At 46.4% G+C, this 27,357-nt stretch overlaps 1 protein-coding gene and 1 pseudogene across 8 annotated transcripts in view; one reads left to right on the top strand and one right to left on the bottom strand.

Moving 5' to 3' along the window:
- Nucleotides 1-27,357, top strand: part of LOC137541584 (sterile alpha motif domain-containing protein 10-like) — a 597,983-nt gene that overhangs the window by 256,007 nt on the left and 314,619 nt on the right. The gene's annotated exons all lie outside the window — the stretch shown is intronic.
- The window catches only part of LOC137541581 (pre-mRNA-processing factor 6-like), a 47,310-nt pseudogene that overhangs the window by 12,234 nt on the left and 7,719 nt on the right, over nucleotides 1-27,357 (bottom strand).

The raw sequence follows: 27,357 nt of genomic DNA, 5'->3' as shown, positions 1-27,357 counted from the left end.
AAAACACTGTAATTCGGCCTCCAGTTAGCTGGAAGCCAAATTACATTATTCCCCACTATCCACATGGACCTGGAAGAGGAATAGTAATTAACGCTGCCGGGAACTTGTGTAGCAGCAGGATAAGCCATATACCAGCTGTATCCTGCGCCCAAGTCTCCAGACGGTGAATTCATATGCATGCGCTGCTTGCACATTCTGCTCCACATGCCAGGGGACACAGGTAGTCTTGAGCAGCGCACTATATTGCAGAGGATGGGGAGCCACGGACACAGCAGGAAGGAAGCTAGCTAAAGCAGGATTCACTAGTGCACGATCCTTACGCTCCTCTGCCAGTAAGAAAACTCCACCTGCTGCTCTGCTCCACTGACTCGCATATAAGCTGAGGGGGGTAACTTTCCAGCACATTTTTTGTGCTGAAAAATAAAGCCTATACACGAATATATAAAGGTACTTTAAACGAGGGATAATAATCAATGCAAGAAGAGCTGGTGCTAGCATCTCACTGGTGCTAGGATTTTCTCACCCAACAATATCTCGGGTCTTAAGAGAGTGGCAGTTGAGAAGTAAAAAAAAAAAAAACTTCAAGCGATGACTATGCTGGTTAAAAAAGGCTGGTGAACGAGAGGTGAAAGGCCAATAGCACGCATAGTCCACAGCAACAGAAGGGCAACTACACAACAAATTACAGCTGAATTCAATGCAGTGGATCACAAAGACTATCCCAACACACAAAAAGATGGATTTTGTAAAGGATGTGCTTCAGCAGCAGGAGACTATCAAGAGTGCCTTTGGTATCACAGAAAAATAGGAAAGCACATCCGTTGTGGGCCCTTGCCACCATGCTCTATCAGTCTTAAATTGGTTTGAGGAATTTCAGAGTTTAACCTGCTTTCCTGGCCAGATCAGTCCCCAGACCTCAATCTTATTGAGCATTTGTGGGACAAAGTCAAAAGATCACTTCAAAGCTTGGAATCACCACCATCCAATCTGACCCAACTTAGAGCTGCCATTATGTTAGCATAGGCCAACATTCCTCAGCAACTGTATCAGCTTCTTGTGGAGTCCATGCCAAGAAGAATATCAGCTGTAATCAGAGCTAAAGGTGGACCAACTCATTATTAGAGGGTGTCTACTTATTTTACCACTGTATACTATTTGTATAGAACTACAGGAATATATTTTTACATAAAATGATTCTGGTCTAAGTGTTCTAATTATTTCTATGAGGGGTAACCGTTACAAATGCAGAGTTCTCCTTAGAGCCTATTAGCCGGGCGCTCCGCCGACCTGAAATTCCTAAGCGCCCGGCTGCCAATCGCTAGCCTCCATGTGCGGTAACTGCTTTTACAAGCGCCCGCTGTTCCTCCATTCCCGTCTGTGTCAGTGGTGTGGAGGGAGGGACAGGGAAACTACTGTATGACGTAGTGTCGTCCCGCCCTCCTCATGCAGCTCAGAAGACTGCCTCTCACTACTGCTGTCAGCCAGTCACGTTACAGCTTCTCCAGCGGGGGGGGGGGGGGGCGTAGCCTGTCTTGCAGGTCAGCTAATGTACTGCCGCCCATTATGGAACTTTTACAAGCCGCTGGGTCTGTGGTCTGTGTGTATTCCGGCTGTAAACGTGGTGGGAGAGGGGAGAAAATGAGGATGCTTCTCTTTAGTGTGATCAGGTCAGTCATCCTCCTTCCACACGCTGGCCTCTTTGTTTTATGAGTGTGTAATAAAACATCGGAGGATTGCTAGACAGCGTGTGAAGGACTCAAGCTGTAGGCTTCCTCCCCCACGTGTGTCTCCGGGAAATCAAACAGTGAGAAATCTCAGGGGGATTCAGCTGCTGCTGACCTGTGACGATCTATTTACACAGCTCATTGTGATTCCTGGGCTAAGCTGTCTATCTAGCTGATTACCTATACATCATACCCACCTGCATCTGTTACAGCAGGCATTGGTTATGATCTCAGTGCAAAATGTCCATACCTACATAAAAATTACACAACAGACGATCATTCCACATGACATCACGTAATCATAGTTTAACGAAGATTCGTTAAACAACGAGTTACAGATGGCTTACAAACCTTGATGCTTATTTTGTTTTGAAAGAACATCCTGATCAATCACATTGGAAATGACTGTTAAAATTAAACAATAGTTTCCGCTAAAATCGGTAGCAAAAACTTAGTTTCATTTGAACGATTGCCTGTGTCCTCTCGGTCACATCACTCCACTTCCGATGTTCAAAGATAGATCGTGGAACTATTGTTCATAGCGGAATTCCGTGATCTATCTTTTGATGGGGACTCGGCTTTAATCTTAAATTGCTACTCATGTCCAAATCCAAATGTCCTGCTGTAGCCACTAATTGCAGCTTTCAACATAGGTGCACATAGGTGGCACCCAAAATAAATTAGCCACTTCATGCGACCCTCCCAGCATGACCTTCCGTCACCACCCGGCTACTTTTTCATGCCACCCGGCTGAAAAAAATTTCTGGGGAGAACACTGCAAATGTATATTGTGGCTAACAGTGGTCTTGTAACCCATATAACTGACTCTGGGAGAAGTAATGCTTTATTGAGTTAAGCTCTTTGTATAGCAGCCATCTCCTGCAACACCCAGGAACACAGCTGGTGTAGTTAATGATCTTCATGATCTCCTCTCTGTGATGTACACCTACCTGTATCCATTGCTCGCGGTTGATCTCCACTCCGTTGGCTCGCAGGGAAGTGATGGCTCTGTCCACAATCTTCTCCACCATCTGTGTGTTGCCGTTGGCCTCCTCCAGTTTGGCGGCTGTGATCCAGATGTGTCTGTCGGTGGGGATGTTCTCTCTAGCCTTGTTCAGCACCTTACGGGCGTTCTCGTATGTCTCCAGCCTGGCAAGCGCCAGCCATAGCTGCACCACAACCACACAGCAAAGAGAATGTAAGGTGAACAAGGGCAATAATGAAAGCAACTATGTTCATTAGAGTAAATATTAAGCTTTTCAAGTAAAAAAACAAAACAAACAACCATAGTATAGTTGAGCACCTCTCATCGCAGACTTAAAGGGGAACTTTACTGAATAAAGCTTAGTGGAAAAAAAATGCTAATTTTATACAATATTACTTTATAAATACAGTCAGTGTTTGTCTTTTGTATAAAAAAAAAAAACACACCTTTCCTCTCTCTCCGCTCTTTACGTTCTAATGCCTGGTACACAACGTGCAATTTCTCGCCAGATAGATGGTCCAATAAATAATTTCCAACAGGTCCGAACTGATTTCCAATCGTTTTTCTGATCATCTGATTTTCCGATCACTTCTATGCAAAATTGATCAGAAAAATCGGAAATCAGATCGGACCTGTCGCAAATGATCAATTGGAGCATCTCTCCGGCAAGAAATTGCATGGTGTGTGCCAGGCATTAAATTTACACACGTGGCGACATCTTTACTGCTGGAAGGTGATCTCTGCAGATTGTTTGCTGTGTGCTCCAAAGCCAGTAGAAACAACACCTGGTCTCCCAGAATGTTCAGGGAGGATAATTCTGCATAATAAACAGCCTGGGCTAAACTTCACTGCGAGGGCGGGGTTTCATACCAATATGCTGTGTTTCTAATGCTGAAACCAGTGGGTATCCTGAATGATCGACTGCATTCTACAATATGTCACTACAGAGGCTCTTTATGAACTCTTAATCATTTTACATCTTGACCCCAGAATTGAGGTCTTTAAAGCGGAACTGAAAGGTCCTGAAAAAGAGGAGTTTCACTCACCTAGGGCTTCTGCCAGCCCCCTGCAGCCGAGCGGTGCTTGCACTGTGATCCCCCGCCGCAGCTTTAAATTTTTAAAGCCGCTGCGCCTGCGGGGCCCCTGGCCGCACATGTCCTCGTTCATGCTCCCATTGGCAGGACCGTACTGCGCAGTCGCAGTAGATATTTTCTCGTACTGCGACTGCACAGGACGCTCCTGGCTATGGGAATGCATATGAGGATACGCGTGGCCATGGCGCAGTTAACTTCGACTTCCACTGAAGAAACGTGAGCCGTGGCGGGGGAATGGAGAATCAGTATATCAGCGCGGGCACAGGTCGACTGCAGGGGGCTGGCAGAAGCCCTAGGTAAGTGAAACTCTTATTTTTTCAGGACCTTTCAGTTCCGCTTTAAACTGGTCATACGTCAGAAGCACCAGATCCTGGGCAATCTATAGTAATATAGATTAATAGTAATAGTGGTTATAGTGCGATTAGGGCCCCATGGACATGTTATAGTGCGATTAGGGCCCCATGGACAGGTTATAGTGCGATTAGAGCCCCATGGACTGGTTATAGTGCGATTAGGGCCCCATGGACTGGTTATAGTGCGATTAGGGCACCATGGACTGGTTATAGTGTGATTAGGGCCCCATGGACTGGTTATAGTGTGATTAGGTCTCCATGGACTGGTTATATAGTGTGATTCGGGCCCCATGGACTGGTTATATAGTGTGATTAGGGCCCCATGGACTGGTTATATAGTGTGATTAGGGCCCATGGACTGGTTATAGTGTGATTAGGGCCCATGGACTGGTTATAGTGTGATTAGGGCCCCATGGACTGGTTATAGTGTGATTAGGGCACCATGAACTGGTTATAGTGTGATTAGGGCCCCATGGACTGGTTATAGTGTGATTAGGTCACCATGGACTGGTTATATAGTGCGATTAGGGCCCCATGGACTGGTTATAGTGTGATTAGGGCCCCATGGACGGATTATAGTGTGATTAGGGCCCCATGGACGGATTATAGTGTGATTAGGGCCCCATGGACTGGTTATAGTGCGATTAGGGCACCATAGACTGGTTATAGTGTGATTAGGGCACCATAGACTGGTTATAGTGTGATTAGGGCCCCATGGACTGGTTATAGTGCGATTAGGGCACCATAGACTGGTTATAGTGTGATTAGGGCACCATGGACTGGTTGTAGTGTGATTAGGGCCCCATGGACTGGTTATAGTGTGATTAGGGCCCCATGGACTGGTTATAGTGTGATTAAGGCACCATAGACTGGTTATAGTGTGATTAGGGCCCCATGAATTGGTTATAGTGTGATTAGGGCCCCATGGACTGGTTATAGTGTGATTAGGGCCCCATGGCCGGATTATAGTGTGATTAGGGCCCCATGGACTGGTTATAGTGTGATTAGGGCACCATGGACTGGTTATAGTGCGATTAGGTCACCATGGACTGGTTATAGTGCGATTAGGTCACCATGGACTGGTTATATAGTGCGATTAGGGCCCCATGGACGGATTATAGTGTGATTAGGGCCCCATGGACTGGTTATAGTGCGATTAGGGCACCATAGACTGGTTATAGTGTGATTAGGGCACCATGGACTGGTTATAGTGTGATTAGGGCCCCATGGACTGGTTATAGTGTGATTAGGGCCCCATGGACTGGTTATAGTGTGATTAGGGCCCCATGGCCGGATTATAGTGTGATTAGGGTCCCATGGACTGGTTATAGTGTGATTAGGGCACCATGGACTGGTTATAGTGCGATTAGGGCCCCATGGACGGATTATAGTGCGATTAGGGCCCCATGGACTGGTTATAGTGCGATTAGGGCACCATAGACTGGTTATAGTGTGATTAGGGCCCCATGGACTGGTTATAGTGTGATTAGGGCCCCATGGACTGGTTATAGTGTGATTATGGCCCCATGAACTGGTTATAGTGTGATTAGGGCCCCATGGACTGGTTATAGTGTGATTAGGGCCCCATGGCCGGATTATAGTGTGATTAGGGCCCCATGGACTGGTTATAGTGTGATTAGGTCACCATGGACTGGTTATTAGTGTGATTAGGTCACCATGGACTGGTTATATAGTGCGATTAGGGCCCCATGGACTGGTTATAGTGTGATTAGGGCCCCATGGACTGGTTATAGTGTGATTAGGGCACCATGGACTGGTTATAGTGTGATTAGGTCAACATGGTCTGGTTATAGTATGATTAGGGCACCATGGACTGGTTATAGTGTGATTAGGTCACCATGGACTGGTTACTGTATGATTAGTATGAAGCCCCACCTCCACACTGGTGGGACAGCACGGCTCAGCATGATCCGAGCGTCCTCCGGTTCCTCCAACTCCACAGCGGCCTTCCACAGACGCACGGAATTCGGGACGTGCTCCAGAGCTGATCAGGGAACAGAAGAGAAGATACAGTAATAAATGTGCAGATCAATGACATAAAGGAGTGAACAAGTCTGACAAGAGATTTGTTAAAGCAAACCTGTGGCGACAAAAATTTAGATCCTTACCTCCGAGGCTTCTCTCAAATTCTCATCCAACCCACCAATGCTCGCTGGGACCCTGCTGTTCTTTGCAGCTCCGCTCCATGTACAAGCACATCCCGTATCAGCGCAGTAGGGCGATGCTTGTGTACGGCTTTTCCCTGCATGCACCAGTGGCTCAGTGCTACTGCACAGAGTCAGGCTGTACTCACAGCTACGCTCATACACAGAGGAGAACATAATTGACAAGGCTTGAGGAATATGCTCAGAGGGTCCCAGCAATGTAATGGTGAAGTTGAGGGAGGAGCCTATAGACTATCCAGATACTCTCCTCTCCACAGCATCTATTTTTTCCCTTTCTCTTGCCGCAAGTACACTTTAAAGAGAACCTGATGCAGCATTAAACCGCCGATCACTGTGTGCTCATTAGTGGGCATGCAATACTACATGCCCACACAGGTAGTGCCCCCAAACCACCAACCGGAAATCTGCGATCCCCGCCGGCAGGAAGTGACATTTACATGTCACTTCTGTTTTTTTTTGTTTTTGTTTTTTTTTTTTAAATAAAAGGTGGTTGCTGATTTGAATCTGCAGATTCCTTGCAGATTACTTTGCAGATTTCTTGCAGATTGCCTACAAAGTTGCACAGATAATCAATGGAATCCTATGGAATGGACTGGGGGAGAGTGTAAATAGTAGCCAGTATTTTATTGCTAATATGCCCAATCGAAATACCAAAGATTGCATTGTGTGTAGGGACAGTAAGACCCCAGGTGGCGGGCATAACACCACCTATTATTGCAAAACTTGCTCACGGCAGGCTCGGATTACACCCAGGAACCCACTGTTTTTCAATTTACCATACCTTGGCTTTCTCCTCTGCTACCAGCCAATAGAAGATGCCAAACTGTCCAAATAAGGTATCAAATTAAACGTTATAATGTGTTCTTTAAAATAAGATATACCATGTTACTGTGTTACGTTCCATGTTAAAATGAGAGAGTAAGAGAGCGCATTTCTTTAAAAAAAACCTCAGAGCAGAAACGACTTCCTTTAGGAAAGAACTCCGAGTGGAAAGGGTTAAAGTGTACCTGAGATGCGACAGGGCAGTGTGCGCTCGATAAACCGTGACTCAGCCACAGTACCAGACTGTCCAGTGAGAGACAGGAGCAGCCTGAGGAGACGGCGAGGGATCGAGCAGCCTCAAGGTGGCTGAAGGAAACACCAAGTAAGTATAAATCCCAAGACCTCTTTGGTCTCAGGTTTTCTTTAAATGAAAAAATAAGATACTTACCCAAGAAGAGGGAAGCCTCTGGCCACATACTCTAGCAGACAACTGCCGCTGTCCCGGAGTCTCTTGAAGTAATGAGCTGTAACTAAGGGCATCAAAGTGCACTTTGCTCCATATAAGCTGAAGCCATACCGGACTAGATCTGGCAAGGGCGCCCCTAGGGGCGAGCCCAAATGCACCCACATAATATGTCAGTTCTATGGCCCCGCAGCTGAGCTGGTGGCCATCATAGCCCCACACTTTGATGTAAAGGGGTTGCTGTGCTGGATTCAATCAGCCGACAGGACCCCTAGCGTCTGCCATGTTTTCCCACAAAATCCAACATTGATACTTAACTAAAAAGCACCTATGTCAGACATAGACCAACGTAGGATTGGAAAGGGTTAAGCCAGTGCTGTCCAACTTAAAGGGCAGGGGGGTGTCTAGCACTGGATTTTACGGCTGTAGAGGGCAAAGCATCAATCGCCTGGCTTCAGGGGCGGAGCCAAGCACAAACAAAAGGTGGGCCTGCCAGAGGAGGGGGCCCGACACAAAAAGTAGACCAGGCAAATGAGTGCGGCCCGGGGGCACATCCGACCCGAGCACCGCCAGTTGGGCATCCCTGAACTACACATTACAAAGACTTGTAACAGCTCAGTCAAAAGAGAGCCTTCTGATAAATGAATAGTCTGAAGTTAACATTTATCTTTGATAGCAGAAGCATACAAGCGACGCCAGCAGCCTTCTCACACGTGCGGTTCAGAAGCGGTTACCTTTCCGAAGGACCCGTTTCTTGGCTCGCAGGTCGGTCTCCAGCTCTGCAGCTCGGATGTAGATGCGGACGGACTGCGGGAGGTGACATATAGCCTGGGCCACGACGGCCTTCGCTGTGTCTCCGGGCTGCAGGCGAGCGGCTTCCACACATCTTCACTCTGAGGGGAGGAAGTGTCACAAATATAGCTTTACTATCAAGGTGTCATTGGTTTTAAGCAAGTGAAAACTCTACATTCTACTAGAAGAGGAATCCCCAGTGACTATCGTTGTACGCTATGTCTCAGCAAGCCACAGATTGAGGAGGAATCCACAGTGACAAATGCTGCACACTATGTCACAGCAGGAGGTATGCGGCTGACAGGAAATGGACCATAATCCTCAGAGCCTTTAAATCACCATAAAAGTGTTTCAAACACGAACGCTTTAACAAACGCTGTTAACCGCTTACAAATGACTTGACTAAACAACATGGCGTTTGAAAGCAGTCAGTGTTCAGCATCTGAAAGAACAGAAACAACAGGCCTCAGACATCGGTGTGAACTGTCCATGTACTCAAATGACCAGTGCTGTCACCATGTTAGATACATTTTTTTTTTATTTGAATGCTGATTAAAATCTTGCTCTATGTCATTTTTTTTGCTGCAGTTTTCATTGTACTATTAGTGTAATGCCTATTGTTCCTAAAAGTAGCGTATATAGCAAAACAGTGGCAGTAGTGCTGGCATTTCACTGTATATTTAGCTGTTAAAGATTAGTCTACTGTAAGCACTATTTGATCGAGCCCTGGTCCTTTTTGCATTACATTAGATACAATTCACCGCATCAGCAGTGGGAGGAGCCCACCATGGAACCCCCATACAGGTGAGATGTAATCTGCAGCAGGCCTCACCTTAGGACACATCTCCGTCCCTTTCATGATGAGGTTGCGAGCCACTTGCAGCTTGCCAGTTACTTCCTCCAGACGGGCAGAAGCGATCCAGGCTGGCGGGTGGTGGGGGTTCGTCTCTCGCACAGACTTCAGCAGAAGGCGGGCTTTCTTAATGTCACTGGTGAGAAGAAAAAAAAAAGACTATGTGAATGACATGACACACACACACACCACAAACACATCGCCGTCAACAATCACAACAAAGCGCTGTCAAAAAACACAACACATCCCTGTCAACAAACACAACGCTGCCAACACATCGCTATCAACAAACACAACACAGCACTGTCAACAATCACAACACAGCGCTGTCAACACACACAACACAGCGCTGTCAACAATCACAACACAGCGCTGTCAACAATCACAACACAGCGCTGTCAACAATCACAACACAGCGCTGTCAACAATCACAACACAGCGCTGTCAACAATCACAACACAGCGCTGTCAACAATCACAACACAGCGCTGTCAACACTCACAACACAGCGCTGTCAACACACACAACACAGCGCTGTCAACACACACAACACAGCGCTGTCAACACACACAACACAGCGCTGTCAACACACACAACACAGCGCTGTCAACACACACAACACATCGCTATCAACAAACACAACAGCGCTGCCAAACACCACAACGCTGTCAACAATCACAACAAAGAGCTGTCAACAAACACAACACAGCGCTGTCAACAATCACAACACAGCGCTGTCAACAATCACAACACAGCGCTGTCAACAATCACAACACAGCGCTGTCAACAATCACAACACAGCGCTGTCAACACACACAACACAGCGCTGTCAACACACACAACACAGCGCTATCAACAAACACAACAGCGCTGCCAAACACCACAACGCTGTCAACAATCACAACAAAGAGCTGTCAACAAACACAACACAGCGCTGTCAACAATCACAACACAGCGCTGTCAACAATCACAACACAGCGCTGTCAACAATCACAACACAGCGCTGTCAACAATCACAACACAGCGCTGTCAACAATCACAACACAGCGCTGTCAACAATCACAACACAGCGCTGTCAACAATCACAACACAGCGCTGTCAACAATCACAACACAGCGCTGTCAACAATCACAACACAGCGCTGTCAACAATCACAACACAGCGCTGTCAACACACACAACACAGCGCTGTCAACAAACACAACAGCGCTGCCAAACACCACAACGCTGTCAACAATCACAACAAAGAGCTGTCAACAAACACAACACAGCGCTGTCAACACACACACAACACAGCGCTGTCAACACACACAACACAGCGCTGTCAACACACACAACACAGCGCTGCCAAACACCACAACGCTGTCAACAATCACAACAAAGAGCTGTCAACAAACACAACACAGCGCTGTCAACAATCACAACAAATCGCTGCCAACAATCACGATACAGCGCTATCAACAAACAACACAGCACTGCCAACAATCACAACACTCACTTGATGTCGCCGCCGTGGGTCGGGATCATAGAGTTCAGATCAGTCAGGTAGCCTTTGGGATCAACCACGGTCTGGCCACTCACAGAGTCAGACACCTGCAAGGAGAATAAGTAAGGTGGTTATCAGAAGGACCCCTGTAGAGGACTGCATGACAGCAAAACGATTTCAAGGCTGCAGATTCTCCCAGCAGAACATGCTGGTGACAGCAATGTAGCTCTACTTCCCCTGTGGTCCTCTGGTGATGTCATCACCTATTCTCTGCACCAATAGCAAGGCATCCAGCTTTCAGGTGTAGGTGGCAGCTAGCAGTCTCACCCATTGTTCGATTCTTGTGACTGTGAGGACTCACAAGGACTAAAAAGGGAACCTGAAGTGAGAGAGATATGGAGGCTGCCATATTTATTTCCTTTTAAGCAATACCAGTTGCACGGCTGTCATGCTGATCTATTTGGCTGCAGTAGAGTCCGAATCACACCAGTAACAAGCATGCAGCAAATCTTGCCAGCTCTGACAATATCAGAAACACCTGATCTGCTGCATGCGTGTTCAGGGGCTATAGCTAAAAGTTTTAAAGTTTGTACAAACCTGTGATGTGTGTCACCCGTAGGGGATCGAAAGCCAGGGAAAGGAGGCGGAGGGATGACAGAGCTGTGCATGCGTGATGTCCTGCGGCAGGCGGGGGAGTGGCGTCCTCAAAGAAGTCGCCCACCCATTAAGAGTCTATCCGCTGGGTGGATCGCTCCCTGGCTGGGAGCTCCCATACACACGCTTGATTATCCGCTGAGTCCATCGTTATCGGCCGCCTCAGCCAACTTTAGTGAAGAGGGTCTATGACCCTTTAGAGGCAGAGGATCAGCAGGACAGCCAGGCAACTTGTATTTGTTAAAAGGAAATAAATATGGCAGCCTACATGTCCCTCTCACTTCAGGTATCCATTAAGCAAAGCCCCAGAAATTACATGGCACGATGCTGCTAAGTTAGTAAGTCTGTACAGGTTCCAAACTTCATGTTACATATAAACGTAATGGCATGAATAGACTGCATCTCCCACACTTAATGCGTTTTGTGCGTGCAGAAAAAAAAACTGACATTCTGCATGATGACTCTGCACATTTTGTCAGTTGTCTCTATCAATTACATCAGCTGCTGTGAAAAAACGTGCACGTTTTCCTGCATAGAAACACACTTGGTGTGCAGAAAAAGTATGCAGAAAACTGAGACAGGTGTGTTCCCTGCCTCAGTTCTGAGGTACAGAGAGAGAAGATAGAGGCACACTGCTCTCCCACAAAAGCCCACACCCTTTAAAGTGAATGTTTACCGGATTAAAAAAGAAAAAAGTCAGATACTCACCTAAGGAGAGGGAAGGCTCGGTCCTAATGAGCCTTCCCTCTCCTCTCCCGGTGCCCGGTCCCGCGCAGGATCCCCCGTGGCAGTATTCGACCAGTTCGGTCAAATACTGCCACTTCTGCATGCCTTCGGGAGCTTTCGGAAGCCTTCGGGCTCCCGATGACGCGGCCACTCCATACTACGCATGCGCGAGCGCCCTCTATGACGCGCTCGCGCGTACGTAGTATGGAGCGGCCCGTCTTCGGAAGCCCAAGTGCTCCCGAAGACCTCCGAAGTCCCTGCGGCGGCGGACGCGAACGGGGGAGCCAGCGCAGCACAGAGGGCACCGGGAGAGGAGAGGGAAGGCTCATTAGGACTCGAATAGTGCCTCTTTACAGAGGCCTCTGTACAGAGGCACTATTCGTGACCTTGAGACTGTACTGTGTACTCCTATCTGTTTATTGCCTGAGGAAGTGGGAATATACCCGTGAAACGCGTTGCGGTTCTGTTCATGGAGTATGTGAATAAATTGTCTTTATCTTAAGCGACAGCATCGAGTCTATTTCTGAGTGGCCGGTCCACCGCCGCCACCCGAATACTTTAAACATTTTAGCATATTTTATCCTTTTGGCGCCTCTGTACATCTACTTGATGAGTATAAATTTGTACTTGTTTCCTAATCATATAAACACAAGCAGAGTCTATGCCTTCCATACAGATTACACTAGTGATGACCTCTTCTACTCACCTGGCTCAGCCTCATGTCCATCAGAGTGTTCCTGGCCTGTCCAATCTTCCTCATGTCCAGCTCTCCAGAGCCAGGAGTCATCAGGCCTGGGGTCATTCCTCCGGGGTACGGGGAGTTCAGCCCGCCTGGGAAAGGCGTGTTCAGCCCTCCAAACTGCACAAAAGACAGACAAAACAATGTAGAAAATGATAGGTCAAATAAGGAACAAAGCGGAGCCTCACATTGGCCTCAATTCACTAAGATCATGTTGGAGATAATAAGGCAAGAGAAAACTTACCACCACACATCAATGGTATTTTCAGTGTTACTTCACTAAAGAAGCTTGCCTTATTAAAGAGACTGAAGCGAAAATAATTTGATATTTCTGCCTGCTGGTTTGCATAAGAAGTATGTGGAGAAGTGAAACGCCGCATCCCAGCGCAAAACGAGGTGTTAATACCCCACAAATCCCGAGGCAAACATCCATGACTTTGAAAGAACTGTGCAAAGTGACATCACGGTCTGCTGCCTGGATGTGGGCGGAGTTTGCTACCCTAAGAAGCAGCTCTGACTACAGATACAGTGGTTTGCAAAACTATTCGGCCCCCTAGAAGTTTTCCACATTTTGTCATATTACTGCCACAAACATGAAATCAATTTTATTGGAATTTCACGTGAAAGACCAACACAAAGTGGTGTACATGTGAGAAGTGGAACGAAAATCATACAGGATTCCAAACATTTTTTTACAAATAAATAACTGCAAAGTGGGGTGTGCGTAATTATTCAGCCCCCTTTGGTCTGAGTGCAGTCAGTTGCCCATAGACATTGCCTGATGAGTGCTAGTGACTAAATAGAGTGCACCTGTGTGAAATCTAATGTCAGTACAAAATAAATATAGCTGCTCTGTGACGGCCTCAGAGGTTGTCTAAGAGAATATTGGGAGCAACAACACCATGAAGTCCAAAGAAGACACCAGACAGGTCAGGGATCAAGTTATTGAGAAATTTAAAGCAGGCTTAGGCTACAAAAAGATTTCCAAAGCCTTGAACATCCCACGGAGCACTGTTCAAGCGATCATTCAGAAATGGAAGGAGTATGGCACAACTGTAAACCTACCAAGACAAGGCCGTCCACCTAAACTCACAGGCCAAACAAGGAGAGCGCTGATCAGAAATGCAGTTAAGAGGCCCATGGTGAGTATGGAAGAGCTGCAGAGATCTACAGCTCAGGTGGGGGAATCTGTCCATAGGACAACTATTAAAGTGGCCATACATGGTACAATTTTTCATTTTTTTTCAATTAGATAATTTAGTTCGATTATTCCGTTAGATCGAATATAAAGATTTTTCCAGCATGTCCGATCTGATTTTTCTCGAAAAAACGGGATAATCGTTCGAATTTCGTGATCGGAAAAAAAATTTAAACTTTCATTCGATTTGATCATTTAGATCAAATAAACGGGATAATCGAACGTTTTTATTGTACCATGTATGGCCACCATTAGTCGTGCACTGCACAAAGTTGGCCTTTATGGAAGAGTGGCAAGAAGAAAGCCATTATTAACAGAAAAGCATAAGCAGTCCCATTTGCAGTTTGCCACAAGCCATGTGGGGGACACAGCAAACATGTGGAAGAAGGTGCTCTGGTCAGATGAGACCAAAATGGAACTTTTCGGCCAAAAAGCAAAACGTTATGTGTGGCGGAAAACTAACACTGCACATCACTCTGAACACACCATCCCCACTGTCAAATATGGTGGTGGCAGAATCATGCTCTGGGGGTGCTTCTCTTCAGCAGGGACAGGGAAGCTGGTCAAAGTTCATGGGAAGATGGATGGAGCCAAATACAGGGCAATCTTGGAAGAAAACCTCTTGGAGACTGCAAAAGACTTGAGACTGGGGCGGAGGTTCACCTTCCAGCAGGACAATGACCCTGACGATCACTAGAAGACCACATGTATAGTGCAAGCTGTTTTCTCACTGTGCCTCCACAGAACAAACATCAACTTGGTCACTCTTTAGAGAAGAAGCGTGGGCACCAGTGCGCTTCAATCAGCATTTATTGCACATTCATGAGTAAAACAATGTAGCAGCATAAGAAATGGAAACACCATCAGATTACATCACCCGTCCAGATGTCGCCCCACACACAGAGCCCGTCCTCCCGACAATTGTTTCGCACCTGCCGGTGCTTGCTCACGGGATTTAGCTCAGTGGCGTTATGATTCCAAACAACGCCACGGAGGAATGGGCGTAACTATATGGTTACAGAAGCTCACGCCCATAAGCCTGCCTAGACCAATCCGCCGCCAACTCCCAAGCTGACGGAGGAGTGCGCGTCATCTGCGCACTTCCGCCCTCAGCGATACTCTTCCACCAATCCCGGCTGCATATGACGTCCATGACGTATGGGCGTCTGCATTACCATGGAGACGGGTAAACATACCCGAAGACCAGCGCTGAGCCACCTCCTCCAAGCAATCCGGGAGGAATACTGGCTTCCCATTGGCCCTGGTGGATAATGTTACGGAGGTGCAGAGGAGTGGGTAGGCAGGGAGGCGCAGATGAACACTTATGTTACTTTCGCCTCACAGTCTAATGGAATTAAATATTTATACAGACCATAGTTAAATCCAAATGTAATTATGAGCCAAACTCGGGGCCTTAAAGAGACTCCGTAAGAAAAATTGCATCCTGTTTTTTATCATCCTACAAGTTCCAAAAGCTATTCTAATGTGTTCTGGCTTACTGCAGCACTTTGTACTAATCACAGTCTCTGTAATAAATCAATGTATCTTTCCCTTGTCAGACTTGTCAGCCTGTGTCTGGAAGGCTGCCAAGTTCTTCAGTGTTGTGGTTCTGCTATGCACTCCCCCCTCAGGGGGGAAAGAAACACACAAATGATCTCTTGAGATTCAAAAGGAATGCTGTATACAGCCTCCTTGTGTATGGATGTATTTTCTATGTGTGGACATACAGTACATCAACCTACTTCCTGTTTTGGTGGCCATTTTGTTTGTTTATAAACAAACTTTTTAAAACTGTTTTTAACCACTTTTAATGCGGCGGGGAGCGGCGAAATTGTGACAGAGGGTAATAGGAGATGTCCCCTAACGCACTGGTATGTTTACTTTTGTGCGATTTTAACAATACAGATTCTCTTTAAAGGGAACCAGAGAGGATGCAATATACATACCTGGGGCTTCCTCCAGCCCCATACGCACGGATCGCTCCCACGTCGCACTCCTCCGCTGCCTGCATCAGCCGCCACCGGGTCCCGTCATTGCCGCAAGTCGGCCGGCGGACGCGGCCAATTCTCCGCATCACAGGGTGCTCTCCCCATACAGATACGCATGTGGCTGTTAACTGCGCAGCCGCATGCGTACATGTATGGAGGGAGCCCCTGTGATGCGGACAATTGGCCGCGTCCGCCGGAAGTGACGGGTCCGGTACCGGCGGATCCAGGAAGCTGAGGATGGCGGCGTGGGAGCGATTCAGGCTTATGGGGCTGGAAGAAGCCCCCGGTATGTATAAAATCTGTTTCTTTTTTCACCCCCCGTTCCTCTCTGGTTCCCTTTAACAATACAAGCAGACTTAGATCCCCTCCAACTAGAAAAGTGAATAGTGCATGATACATAAACCCAGGCTCGCGCCCAATTACCCATAAACCCACTAAAGAGGATTATTAAACTAACGCTCCCCTTCAAGAGGCAATTGGTGACACCTGGGACCATATATACAGTACGTCTATCTCTCTAGGAAGACACTTAGTTCATTTTTGTCATTGAACCCAAGAGGACCCAAAGCATTGGTTTTGGAGATCCAAAAGGACTCCCTCTGTGATAGGAGCTTCTCCCGATCACCCCCTCTTCTCGGAGTCACGACAGCAATCAGCCCCACCATTTTAAGAAGGGACGGATCGCTGCCGTGCACTTCTTCAAAGTGTTCAACCAATCTGGGCACACCCCCCTCAGCCTTCCGGACAAAACGTATATGTTCAACCAATCTCTCTCGCATCGGGCGAGTTGTTTTCCCGATGTAAAAAAAGGAACAGGGACACAGGAGGGCATACACCACAAACTCGGTTCTGCAAGTGATGAAATCTTTAATCTGGAAGTGAACCGAGCCCAATTGAACCTCTTGTTTTAAGAACGTGGGGACAAGTAGGGCAATGTCCACATGGAAAGGTACCTTTAAATTTTTTCCCACCTAACCAACTGTCACGTATGGGAGCTATAAATTCACTATTCGTTAGCATGGACCCCAATGTAGGACCCTTTCTAAATGCCATAGTGGTTGGCTGTGTCACCTTTGGATCTAAACTCGTGTCCTGCTCTAAGATTTGCCAGTTACGTTTAATGATTTCCTGAATTTTGTCGGACATTGGGGAATAATCGAAAACCAAAACAAAACCGTTTTTCTCTGACTTTTCTTTGTTCAATAACAGATCTGTCCGATCAATGTTTCGAACTTTTTCCAGTGCTTGGTCAAGTTTAGTCCTTTCATATCCTCTAACTTGGAAACGATTATACATTTCCAATGCTTGTTTTTCAAAATCTTCATGTCTACCATTATTTCTGCGTAATCTAAGGAATTGGCTATAAGGTATGGACGACCCTAAACATAAAGCCAGGGCAACAATGGAATGGTTTAGAACAAAACATATCCATGTGTTAGAATGGCCCAGTCAAAGTCCAGATCTAAATCCAATCGAGGATCTGTGGCAAGATCTGAAAACTGCTGTTCACAAACGCTGTCCATCTAATCTGACTGAGCTGGAGCTGTTTTGCAAAGAAGAATGGGCAAGGATTTCAGTCTCTAGATGTGCAAAGCTGGTAGAGACATACCCTAAAAGACTGGCAGCTGTAATTGCAGCAAAAGATGGTTCTACAAAGTATTGACTCAGGGGGCTGAATAATTACGCACACCCCACTTTGCAGTTTTTTTTGTTTTTTTTTAAATGTTTGGAATCATGTATGATTTTCATTCCACTTCTCACGTGTACACCACTTTGTATTGGTCTTTCACGTGGAATTCCAATAAAATTGTTTCACCAAGATTACTATATCAGAGTTTACTTTAACAAGATTGTACTGTAGTATAAATAAGTCATGCATCACCAGCACCCCTCCCCCCATCCCCCCCAGTAAAAACACATTTTCATTCTCACTTCACTCAGGTAGGGCTTCTGTACAGTTGCTTCTCCTCTTTAGTTGGCACACTTCGGCTATGTTCCCATTATAACTCACCAGCGCTATTTCTAGCACTGAGCGATTTATTGTGATTCCTTTAAAGTTGATCCGAGATGAACTTTTACTCATTGCATAATTGTGTTCCTTTGCTATTGTTTATAGGGCATTCCTCAAGCCAAATACTTTTTGTTTTAATACTATAATTCCTTATAAACTAATCAAGCCACACCCACAGGTTTTCAGAGAGCCAAGGCACTTTCAGGCTAGAAACCCACTAGGAGAGCTTTTCTGAGCGCTTTGTTATTTGAAAAGCTCTAGCTAATGTAATGCTATGGGTGTGATCCCACTTGATGATTTTATAATGATGTGATTTTATAAAAATCCCCCATAGCATTGCATTACCAAGAGCTTTTTCAAATCACTCACGCTTACAAAGCGCTCCCAGTAAGTTTCTGGCCTCAGACAGTAGCAAGGGCTCATGGGAGCTCAGTCTGGGCAGGAGGAGGGGGAGGTATTACTAGCCAGAGATTTCAGAGGCAGAGGGGAGGAGGAGGGGGAGGGGGATTCGATTTTTTGCTCAAGATACAGGTAAGCCTGCCTCTGTGTAATGTTTACAAACAACATGGCTGCTGTCATTGTATCACAGGAAGAAATAATCATATTCTATTAAATCTGTTTGCAGCTAGATTTGCTGTGTAAACTATCTAAACTTTAGATAAGATATACAGACAATTTACTTGTTATAGTTAGTTTCTCATCTCGGATCCGCTTTAATCGCCTTTCCCTACGCTTTCCAAGTGCTTTTGCAGAGCAATTTTTTTCACTTCCTGACGTCAGACATTACCTGGAAATGAATAAATAGAAAGTGCTTTTTCAAGCGCTTACCAATCTCTTTATACCTTCCATTGAGCCAAAGCGCTAAAAAAAAAGAAAAAAAAAAAAAAAAAAAAAAAAAAAAGGTACAGGAAGCGCTTTTGTAAGCGGATCGGATTCCAATCGCTTACATGTGAACACTCTCATAGGGAATCACTGCACAAGCACTTTTGGGGCTATTTCTGAAATTACCAGTGCTTAAACAAAAAACGCAAACGCTCATAGGGCTTGATTACTAAACCGTGATAGCTCAAATATCACACCTTATCGAAGATATCACACTTTATCAAAGTTAACATGCCTTATCAGAGTAGCATAGCAAGCGCTACAGCCCGCAGGGGCTCAGGGTAGGACGAGTGCCGTTGCCAAATAGCAGGCATAAGTTCGTAGCGCTCGCTATGCTACTCTGATAAGGGGCTTGATTCACTAAACCATGATCATATCGGGGGCATTTTCATGCACTTTATCGCGTGATTGCGAATTTCTGCACGTAATTGCAAGTTTCTGTGCAAAACGAATACTATTTTCGGCATGAAAATTCACGCAAAACTCGCAATTATGTTCAAAAATTTGCGATCACTCGAAAACGGCTGTGATATGAGTTATCACAGTTTAGTGAATCAAGCCCATAGTGTGACCAAGCCCTTATTGTTTGGCGTCTTGTCACCTCTGATTCTCGTCCTACTTCATCCTTTTACATCACTTTCTTTTCTTTCCTGGGTTGCTCCAATGCACGATTTTTTTCTCCGGTATCAGCCATCCTTGACCGTTTATGGTTCATGTTATGCACTTTCCATGATATATCAGCCATGTATTTTTATGCCATACATTTGTTTTATTTGGGGGGGGGGGGGGGGGGGGGGGGTATTGGAGACGCACGACTGCCATGGGCTTGATTGTATATTTATACTATACTCCGTTTCTCTTTTTGACGGGCACCTTCCCTCAGAGATAGATTGGTTAGTAGCCATTTTGCGAATCCTTCTAATACATCCAAGCATTGTAAAATTTTGGGTACGTATACTTGCGGCGGCTGCACCATGTGCAGGTACATGCAGGTGTGTCGGAATGTCAGGCTGCCGGATGGAAGAGACTGGACATTAGCACATTATGTGAACTGTAACACCACTTTAGTTGTATATATTTTGCTATGCCCATGTGGTGCATTCTATATTGGGAAAACCAAGCGGGAGCTACGCTCCATTTTCTGATCATGTGACCAATATAAAAAGCAAAAGCATGTCCAGTCTCACCACGGTGGCCATACATTTCAAGACCATGCATGCCGGAAACCCCACTATAATGCGGGTGATTGGCCTGGACCGTATCCACGCCTCTTCCAGAGGCGGTGATATGGATAGGCTCTTACTACAAAGAGAATCCAGTTGGATTTTTGACCTGGAGGCAACCTTGCCCCCAGATCTAAATGAAAACACAAGTTATGCCTCGTTTTTGCCAGTTTAATGCCACGTTTGCTCTGTTACTTTTCAGGGCCTATGAGTTCTGGTTCACTCCTGCCCCTACCTTTTGTTTGTGATGGTGTCTCACAGTGCTCACATTGCTGGACAAGCAATGTAATAATACTATCGAAGCTCTGATTGGGTGGGCTTTGAAATCCTAGGAGGGCATATGAGTTTATTTGCTTATATTAGTGACTGCAGTCACTGATGCCATGATTAAGTTCACCTTACATTTTGTACCACCAACTATATATGAATTAATTAATCTGTTCGAATTATCATTGTTTTGTATTCAATTTAGGATATATTGTAATTGACAAAACCTCATTGCTGCATTACCTTTGGATGAGGTTTCTTTTCCCTCCTACTGCCTTGGCTCATCTGGTGGTCTCTCTCGCTCGCCCCCTCCGGCGGCGCCGTGTGGTGTGGGTGGGGCTGGCGGTTGCCTGGGTCGGCAAGCGTGGGGCTGCGTGCTCCTTGTCCCGCCGATCACATCCTGGTGTCCGCCTGCCCTCCCCGTGCGCGGCTGTCGGGCGGTTGGGCGGGGCCTGGCGGCCCGGCGTCGTGTCTGCCCGCCCCGCCCACCTGCCCGGCATTGGCCGCTGGTGGGGGCGTGCGGGGCCGGCCTCTTGGTGACGTCGGCCGGGCGTAGGGATAAGACCCTCTTGGGGGGTGGTAGGGGAAGCTATGCAAACCTCAAGTTGAAGCCGGAAGTCCGGCGAAACCGGTCGAGGACGCATGTGCTGCGTCCCGGCCCCCATCCGCCTCCCGTAGGGGATCCGCCTTGCCTCTCGACCTTGGCCTGGACATCAGCAATCTTGCCACACGCAGCAGGAATCAGCCTGCCACTCTGCAGCGGACACAATGGTGCACGTAAGCAAGCCCTTTGGGCAGGGATTGTTGCAGGACTTATATTGCTTCACCAGCAATATGTGCTTTGCCTGCTTGCTATTGCTTACCAGCTATATCATTCCTCTCTGCATGAAGCCTATTAATGTGGAATTATTCAGTACTGTGAACCTTTGATGACTACTATCTCATGCAGGAGTTGGATATCATTGCACCTGCTGGATTGCATGTATTGGAACTGCTCCCCTCTGATGTGCTTTCTTGGGAGCTGCTATTGCTTTGCTTGGAACTCTCTATGGATACACTGTCCTTCCAACGTATCTTGCACTGCTAAGCATATCAACAGTAAGGGCCCTTTTCCCCCTGCAATCGCTAGCGTTCACGCTGAACGCTAGCGATTGCTGAATCGCAAAACCGGCGATTCCCCCGACGTTTGCGGCCGCGATTTTGCTATGCTATGCACTGCATAGCAAAATCGCGGCAATTATCGCTCCGCCGCGCGTTCGCGTTCCCGACAAAAGCGAATCGCGGTAGTGGAAATGACCTACCGCGATTCCTATGTTAAAAAGCAAACCGTAGCGATTGTAAAATCGCTAGCGGTTTGCGGTTTTGCGATTCAGCCAGCGCAAACGCGCTGGTGGAAAAGGGCCCTAAAAGTGCTGCTTTGCTGGCTGCTCTCTCAGGCTACACTGTTCTGTATGAACTGTTTGGGAACATATTGCCTTATCGATCTATCCTGCTGCACACAATGTAACTACATTGAGAATCTTTAATTGGCTGATTGGATTTGGCAGCCCCCAGTTTATCTAGCATTTATTGTGTTAATGGGCTGTTCACATTTGAATTTGGTGCTGCAACCCTTAGTTCATCCACCATTACTGTGTCAATGGGCTGTTCATATTTGAAGCTTTAGATTGCTGTTTGTGCAGTTTAGTGGAGGTTGTAGGGGGTTTGGAGGTCTCCTGGGAGGATGTGGGAGGGGGTGCGGGGTGGGCACATTTTTATTGGTCATTTTTTAAGAATGTTTGATACAATTTGATTAATAAAGTAAAACCTTTTTTGGAACAATATCTCATGTGATTTGTATTCAGTCGGGTCATACCTACTTTTATTCTAATCTCACTGTTTTTGGATTATATTTATACTATCTGCTTCCCACCATACAACTGTATGAAGTGTTTTTATTCTGTTTGTATAAATAAAGATGACTTATTTCATTACTTTCATAAACCTGAATGGTGCAGTATCCTTTTGAGGACCGGTCTGTTTTCTTTTGATATTGCGTTCTACTATTTAAAAGATCCTTTCTGCACACTCTGCATATATTACTGTTGACTGACAGTGCTTGTCCATTTTGTATTTCTTACAAGCTAAAGTACTACAGCAAAAAAGCAACAATATACATGCCTATCTCAACCACAATTTTAATGCATTTTATAACTTATAGACTGGAACAGCACCACCAAAAACAAGAGTATGCTAGGCAAAATAAAGTGATGCTGCTTAAAAAACAACTGAAGTGAGAGGTATATGGGTGCTGCAATATTTATTTCCTTTTAAGCAGTACCAGTTGCCTGGCAGCCCTGCTGACCTTTTTGGCTGCAGTAGATTCTGGATCACACCAGAAACAAGCATGCAGCTAATCGTGTCAGATCCGACAATGTCAGAAACACCTGGTCTGCTGTATGCTTGTTCGCGGTCTATGGCTGAAAGTATTAGAGGCAGAGGAACAGCAGGGCAGCCAGGCAACTGGTATTACCGCTACTTAACCTCCTTGCCGGTTATCCCGACCTCAGCTCGGGGTAACCTGCGCAGGAGGATTTCTCAGTCCCCGCTGGGCCGATTTGCATAATTTTTTTTTTCACAAGCAGCTAGCACTTTGCTAGCTGCTTGTAACACCCGATCGCCGCCGATATCCGCAACGTCGCGCCCCCCCCCTCCCCCTCCAGACCCCTTGCGCAGCCTGGCCAATCAGGGCCAGGCAGCGCTGATGGGTGGCCCGGGATTCCCTGTGACGTCCATGACGTCATCCCGCCCCGTCGCCATGGCGACCGGGGAAGCCCTGCAGGAAATCCCGTTCTCGACGGGATTTCCTGCATACTCTGATCGCCGAAGGCGATCGGAGGGGTTCAGGGGATGCCGCCGCTCAGCGGCTATCATGTAGCGAGCCCTGGGCTCGCTACATGATTTAAAAAAAAAAATTAATAAATAAAAAAAAAGTTCCACGCTGCCTCCTTGCCGAATTTTTTAGACCGGCAAGGAGGTTAATAGGAAATTAACATGGCAGCCTCCATATGCCTCTCGCTTCATATGTCCTTTAAGGCCCTGGGGGGCGGTGTACACCTCTCGGTTTCACTTCAGTTGCCGCCAGATTGAGTGCAGCCAATCTTTTCCCTGTTCTTTAGAACATGTGTAGACCATTTAAGGCTAGCAGCCCCAGGTTTACACTAGGTTTTAACTGTTAACTGCCAGTGGTTAGGTCTCTTCCGAGAGCGTATGTCATCGTCGTGGAAGAGTCTAGTATTGAACAATCTGTGTATAGGCTGACCTTGAAGCCAGCATCCTCCTTTGCTGCATCTGGTTTTTTTTTTATTGTTACCGAGCGCGCCCAGCCGGGCTGCAGCTCTCTCTCAAGCTGCTCCAGACCTTGTCTCAGATTTCTGCACCTTTAAACCCATTTGTGCTGAAACTGGACCCAAAATACAGAGGAATTCCACCCACCACGACCAAGGCTACAACTACAACCAACCAGAACAATCGGATTACTTTGGATGGCAGAGATTTAAACTGGATTGAAATCCTCCATGAAGCTTACCACTGCTGAACACACCAAGCCTTCTAACAGCTGACCTGAAACAAGACCTTCAACCTCTCTGAAGACTTGATTGCCTGTGATTGCCCTCACTCCACCCTGTGAGTAATCCTTTATACATTATCCAAGGCATATGCACCAAGTGACTATTTTCCACATTTATGTTATCATTATCATCTAACTCTAAAACAAGGAACTTTACTTAAAATAATTCTATGATCTGTGTAGGAATGAAAGGAGTTTGCACAGATCCCCTTTGATCTCAGCAGGACTCCAGAAGTAAAAGCTATCTAAACAAGTCTATTGTCTCTATGTCAACATACAAATACTCATCAAAGGATCTTTTCTCTGCCTGCCCTCCCAATAATCAATTACAAATTAACACCTCACTAGCTCTCCTCTTAAAATCCTTTGGGATACTCAAGAAAAGCAGAAGGGGGAGGAGAGGGAGTGGATCCAAGTATAAAAAACATAGTTGTCCCCAGAAAAGCTCAATCACAGCTACACTCTGCAATGCCAGATCGATAAATAATAAGACTGCAACTATACATGACCTAATAGAGCTCTCTGATTTGACCTTTTTGACAGAGACCTGGCTTGGGAAACATGCAGGCCCAACTCTTGAAGCAACCGTGCCAACCAATTATTCAGTCTTGCACTGTGAGAGACAAGTCCGCAAGGGTGGGGGGGTTGCCATATGCTTCAGATCCTCTTTGAATATAGGGCCCCTGCCCATAGGCCCCACTGAAACCTTTGAATGTCTTGCAGCCCAACTGTCAGCAGAAGTAAACATCAACATATTGCTCATATACCGCCCCCCAAAAAATGGTCTAGCCTTTCTTAAGGAAATATCTGAACTCTTATCCTGCCTAACAGTGGAACACCCCAGATGGATCATCCTGGGAGACTTCAATGCATGGGTGGATGATCACGACTCCCGCCTAGGAAGTGAACTACTTCTTATAATGAATGAACTGGATTTCTCTCAGGCTGTCAACCTCCCCACCCACAAGAAAGGGCACACCCTGGATCTTATATTTCATTCCGGACTTTTAATATCACACATGGATATAAACCCAGTGGTATGGTCAGACCACCACACCATCCACTTCTCTCTGACAGCACCAGCGATAAAACACAGAGGGAAAGAACTCATAAAATACAGTTCTCTGAAAGATGTCTCACCTCAGCACGTTCAGAATACCCTCAACTTCGACGCATTAACCAATCATACCCAGACTCCATGGTCCTGATGTACAACCATGCAGTGTCATCGGCCTATGACGCCCTTGCTCCAGTTCGCATTAAACGGTCTACACCACTTCACCATGCACGGTGGTTTGACAGCTCATTAAAGGACCTAAAGAAAGAAGCGCGCAGACTAGAAAGGAAGTGGCGAAAAACTCAGAATTCAAAAGATAAAACACACCCTTGTCTCTCACCTGGAAAGCTACCAAGATGCGATCACCAAGAAAAAAATCCTCCTACCTATCACAGGAGATCGCAAAAGCCGCCAACAGGCCAGCCCAACTATTTCGCACAGTTGATAGACTATGTAACCCATCCTGTCTAAAACCTACTATAACTCCCTCAAAGGAGCTATGCGAAAAATGTGCTTGCTACTTTGCTGACAAAGTATCCTCTATTCGGTGTCTCATTCAGTCCACTGCACCTAAGACTTATTCAACTCCTGGAAATAGTGGCAAAAACAACCTAACACCCTGGACTGACTTCAAAAGTATTAGTGAGGAAGAGATCTCAGACATCCTCCGTCGCCTCCGCCAGACAACCTGCGACCTGGACCAACTAAACATATGCTGAAATGCCCTGACCTGCTTGGTCCAGCATTTCACAAAATAGTAAATTGCTCTCTGCAAGCAGGGAGGTTTCCTACCTCTCTAAAAGAAGGAATCATCAAGCCCCTTCTTAAAAAACCTTCCATGGATCCAGATGCTATGAGCAGCTACAGACCTGTCTCCAACCTCCCCTTCTTAGGTTAAGTTATTGAAAAGGCTGACTATCGGCAACTTGAAACCAGGCTGTCAGTAAACAACATCCTGGACCCTCTACAATCTGGCTTTAAGAAACACCACAGCTGTGAAACAGCCCTCATCCAAGTCTGCAACGACCTGCTCATGGCAAGGGACAGAGGGGAATGCTTCATCCTAAACCTGTTGGATCTCTCAGCGGCTTTTGATACAGTTGACCATGAAATAATGCTTAACAGACTGCAGGAGTACTGTGGCATCAGTGGATCAGTCCTCCAGTGGTTCAGATCATTCCTGACTGACCGAACACAGAGAGTATCCCTAGGTCCTATAATGTCCAAACCCGCACCTCTACAATTCGGAGTGCCACAAGGATCAATCCTATCCCCTCTGCTGTTTGCAATCTACATGTTGCCACTCAGTACACTTATCCTACGTCATGGCCTGACGTACCACTGCTACGCCAATGACACACAGCTATACCTGTCCTTCAAACCTGGTGGAAGAGACCCTACCCCAAAAATAAACTCTTGCTTAGCTGAGCTACAGGCACGGATGAATGATAACTGGTTGAAACTGAATGCTGACAAAACTGAGGTCCTGTTTGTCCAAAGCCAACACTCGCCATCAAAACAGCTCTATCCTAAAGCAACACCAATCAGGATTGGGAATTCAGACATAAACAGCTCCAACCTTGTGCGCAGCCTTGGAGTACTAATCGATGGGGAATTGAGTTTCAGAAACCAAATTTCATCTGTAGTTAAATCTTCCTTCTTTCATCTGAAGAACATTGCAAAGATTAAACATCTGATTCCCCCAGAGGATCTTCCAACCCTAGTCCACGCCTTCATCACATCACGGCTGGACTACTGCAATGCCCTTTATGCTGGCCTCCCTAAAAAGGACCTGCGTCTCCTGCAATTAGTGCAGAATGCTACTGCCAGATTGCTAACAAACCAGCCTCGCCACTGTCACATTACACCGATCCTTCGCTCACTGCACTGGCTACCAGTAGAATGGAGAATACTCTTCAAGATTGGACTGCTGACATTCAAATCCCTGCACAATCTGGGCCCTGGATACATGAAGGACCTGCTGAAGCTGCACCACACCTCTCACAACCTCAGATCAGCAAGTTCTATAAACTTGGTCACTCCCAGAGTGCACTTCAAAAAATCTGGAGATAGAGCCTTCTGTCATGCTGCCCCTACTCTTTGGAACTCCCTGTCACACCTAGTAAAGACAGCACCATCCCTGGAGCTATTCAAATCCAGACTGAAAAGCCACCTGTTTAGCCTGGCATTTCCAGACTTATAAAATTCTTCCTCTGTACCACAATGGTCGGAGCCATGCTTATGCGCTTTGAGTCCCATGGGAGAAAAGCGCTTTACAAATGTTATTTAGTTGTTGTTGTTTTGAA

The sequence above is a fragment of the Hyperolius riggenbachi genome, chromosome 12 (genome assembly GCF_040937935.1).
Source record: "Hyperolius riggenbachi isolate aHypRig1 chromosome 12, aHypRig1.pri, whole genome shotgun sequence".
NCBI lineage: Eukaryota > Metazoa > Chordata > Amphibia > Anura > Hyperoliidae > Hyperolius > Hyperolius riggenbachi.
Note: the sequence above shows the minus strand (reverse complement) of the source record. Positions and strands in the feature narration are given on the sequence as shown.